General features: G+C 49.5%; 1 long non-coding RNA gene across 1 annotated transcript; it reads right to left on the reverse strand.

The window, feature by feature from the left end:
- Window positions 1–628: 628 nt before the first annotated feature.
- On the reverse strand, window positions 629–2,211 carry LOC119565060. The gene is made up of 2 exons (XR_005223753.1): window positions 954–2,211; window positions 629–844 (listed from the first exon to the last, which is right to left on the reverse strand). It is a non-coding gene; the product is annotated as an uncharacterized LOC119565060 (long non-coding RNA).
- Window positions 2,212–4,032: the final 1,821 nt, after the last annotated feature.

Here is a 4,032-nt window from a genome sequence, read left to right on the forward strand (position 1 = left end):
CAAAGCAGTGTGACCAAAACCCCTCTCCGTTCTGAACCGTGTTTTGCAGGACAGCGGAAAATAGAAATGAGCTCATGGGCGGCCGGTGACAAGGCCATTGGGGGAAGCTAGCCCCCAGCCCCTCCCCTGGTGCCCAAGGCCCTGCCCCATATGCCCCCCTTTCTGTCCTCCCTCCCCGGCAGGAGCTCAGAGCCCCCCCACCACAGCCCCTGGCCCCAGCTCTGGACGACCAGGGGGTGAGGCCCCAGGCTCGGTGCTCTGGGCGGCGCAGCCAGCCTCCGGGTGGCATGGCCCCAGCACCAGCCGCTCTGACTCCCTGCGGGAGGCAGGCCAGCCAGCCCCAGCCAGCCTGGGCTCGCCAAGGCACAGCGCTCTGGGAACTGCAGGAGGGGGCCTGGCCTGGGGGAGGAGTGTGGGCAGGGCCACGCTAGGCTGTTTGGGAGGGCACAGCGTACCCCGCCTACGTAAGGAGGGGCGCATGCCTGCCGGGCAGCTGAGCTCAAAACACTGAGCAGGGCGGTCACGGTGGGCATTGTGGGATACTGAGGGAGGCCAGTTCTGGCGATATAACAAATGGCGGTGTCTACGCTGACGCTTTGTTGCTTTAACTTTGCCGCAAAAAGCTCGATGCCTCTCCTCGAGGTAGTTTTATTTTGTCAGAAAACAGCAGAGTTTTGCCTCCAAAAGGAGCTTTGCAACGTGTCCACCTCCACCGTTTTGTCGGCAAAAGCTGCCTTTTGCGGACACAGCTGTGCAGCGTGGACAAGGCTTGAGCCTCCGGTGTCTTTCCCTCCTCTGCTGTCCCAGCTGCCCATCAGTCTTTAGAAACCGGTGCCCTGAGCCCCTGCAAATGAAAGCAAGACAATCAGTTTTTAATGTGACTGTTGTCCCTGCCAAGTCTTTCTCACTCAGGGACAAATCCGACACTCCGTATTCAGGCAAAAATAACCTACTGGCTTCCGAGGAGCTTTGCCTAAGGACCCCATGAGTTTGCTAAAGTGGCCAAGGGAATAAAAGCTCATTTTTTAAAAAACAAATTGCAACATGGCTACAGACAGCGGTGCTCGATTACAGCCAGTTGTTTTCTTCCTGATGCAGCTCTGGTCGGTGAACCGTGGAGGGGGAGATCTAATCTACGAATACAAAAAGAGAAAAATGAAAGTAAGTTTTAAGTTTCATTTTCCCCGCTGGGTGGGGCAGCGTTTCCAGGAATTAGAGCTGTTTATCAGAATGGTGACACCATGAACAAACATTAATTTTCGACACGCCTGTAGAGAGACAGGCGGGAGCCTGGAGTTCCCCGGCTTGTGACACAGCCCCAAGGGCGGAGGCCCACAAATGCAATTATCCAGGCCAAGGCCAAGCTTCCTGGGACGCTCAGGGGGGTTTCTGTGGGCTCATGGGGCTATGCAGGGTTCATGTTTGCAAAGTAACCACAGTAGCTTTTCCTTCAGAATGCCCAGGGGCTTGTACTGAGCATTTAAAACCCAATATGCCCTATAGTATGCATACCTCACGCTTGCCTTTGTGCCATTTGAATACCAAACACCCCTCCGCTAAACGCACCAAATAAACTGCATTTCTCTCAGTCAAAAACCAGATATTCACCCACCTGTGGTTTCCCTGCTCCCATTTCCCATTGGCCCCCCTCACTGTGGCAAAGCAGGTCTGTCTGCTGACTGCCTAGGCAGAGTAGGTGCATCTATGCAGATGCGCTCTGCCCCTGAGATCCTTTCCCCAGTGCCTCAGTAGCCGTGGGGTATCCTGGCTTACCTATGTTCGTCTGATCATTGTGAAGGGGTGTGTTACTGCATGAATAAATGGGGTTAATCCAGGAAGAGGGTGTCTGCACGTGAAAAAACAATGGCTTCAGATAGTCACCCAGCTACCAACACTTAAAGGACAATTCAGGGGCCATTTGCTCTGATGTTTCTACCTTGGGTCCCCAGTGAGCCAAGCCAACAAGTTTGGCAAGCAGGGGGCTGTTCTGGGGTGCAATAAAACAGGGTCTAATTGTGGTGCTGTCTCTCTCAGTGCATAGGTCATTGATCCTCTGGAGTTCCATCTGTTTTTCTCAGGAAGCTCCATGGTGTCTGTTTCAGTCTCAGGCCTTTTCCCCGAATGGGGCGGGGGAAGCCTGGTTCTCCATTCCTCTCTGGAGTCTCCCCGGTGTTGCCGGCACCCAGTGCCGAGAGGCTGAACAACAGCTTGAGTTGGTTCGTTACCCGGTGTGCTACACCCAATAATCACAACGGGGTGGAGAAGCAGAAAAGTTTATTTGAAGCTTCAAATAGGTACAGGGAGATTTGAATCTCAAATCCTGTACACAGAGCAGGAACTTACACAGGCTTTTATACATCCTTTTTCCCAGCACACTTATCCAATAGCAAGCTGCCCCAAGTATCCATATAGCCAGCCAATCCAGTTCCCAGCTAGTTCCCTGGTTCTCTGTATCATTTCTTAAACCATACATAAAGCTGCTTTATTCAGCATTGTTCTTCCATATCTCCCCTGTTTGGCCTTGCTTCGTTTCAGGCAGTCTGACTCCGCAGCATATTGTTGCAGATTCTCAGCATAACTGCTGTGTGTGCCTCCAGGCTGGGGGCCAAGGACACTTGGGCCTAGTACGCAGAGCTGCTGCGAGTGCCTCCAGGCGGGAGGGGGGCCAAGGACACCTGGGCCTAGTGCGAGGGGGCTTCATCGACACTCGTGGTCTTCCATCCCCTCGAGTTACCTAGTGGCCATGCCCCAGTGTCCCCAACATGAATATTCCCTGCCTGGAGAGTGTTAGCACATTTCACACTCCGTTTTCATGTATCTTAAAGAGCAACTTCCCAGGGGAGTTTTTGTCTCCAGGGCCCTTGTAGAGCCCAGCAGTTGAGTTGTGTGATTAATGGATTTTTGGGGGGTCACTGGCAGTTAGAAATATCAGGAAAAAAGTTTCAGGTACAACTGCAAATGAAATTGGTCATAGTGTTTGGCAAATCTGATTAAAAAATGTTTCAGGTCAAACAAAATGTTTTGTTTAGATTTTGAGCATTTTGTACCATTTTAAAATTGTTTGAAATGAAACTGAAGAAAATTTCCAAAAGTAAAATAATCTTGAACTGAGAAATCAAAATGATTTAAAAAAATGTTAACCCAAAAAATCAAGATGTTTTGTTTTTTTCTCTCCACCAAATGAAGTTTGGCAAAACCAACATGGAGTCATCAGAACTCTATGCAATATTCCGGTATCGGTCTCACCAATGCCATATACAGAGGTAAAATCACTCCTCGGTTCATTTATCCCAGGATCGCATTAACCCTTTTCCCACATTGCACTGCGAGCTCATGCTCAGTTGTTTGTAGACTATGGTCCCATTCAACAGAAGTTTGGAAATTTTGCCCAGATGCCAAACTTTCTGATTTATGAGTGATATTTTGAAGTGCTCTAAAACTCACATGCCGACTCTGATTCTACTTTAGAAGTGTTGCCAAGAAAATTAGCATTAATTAAATAGATGGAAGAGGAAACCCTTAGTAATCAGTTAAGATAATGTAGAACAAATCATGCTCCTGAATCATGCGACTGAATGTGATCAAAGAAAGCAAAACACGGGGTCATTTGGCCAAGAGTTGATGATACACAGACCCCCTAACATGTCCTGCTCATAACATTTTCAGAATCTGATACCATTTTTGGTGCAGAGCTGGGGAACATGGAGTGAGGTTCAGAGCTGTGAGAGGGAATGTGGTGGTCATTGGAGCAGCACAGGCGGTGTGGGGATTGGGAGAGTGCAAGCTGTGGGCTCTGCCCCTTTGCTGTTGTGCTTTGGTATAGCTACTGCGGGCCCAGTGCACCCCTATACAATGATCCTTAGTAATGGAAGGAATCCTCCAAAGACAAAATTTTGGAAAATTCAGTTTGATGCTAGAGCTTTGGAGAAGAATTGGATCACTTTTCTGTGACCCTTCAATAGATAAGTGACCATCCTCAAAGGGAACTCAGGTTTCTGAGAGAGCAGAACCATAAATTGGAAAAACAGGGCA

The sequence above is a fragment of the Chelonia mydas genome, unplaced genomic scaffold (genome assembly GCF_015237465.2).
Source record: "Chelonia mydas isolate rCheMyd1 unplaced genomic scaffold, rCheMyd1.pri.v2 scaffold_97_arrow_ctg1, whole genome shotgun sequence".
Taxonomy (NCBI): Eukaryota; Metazoa; Chordata; order Testudines; family Cheloniidae; genus Chelonia; species Chelonia mydas.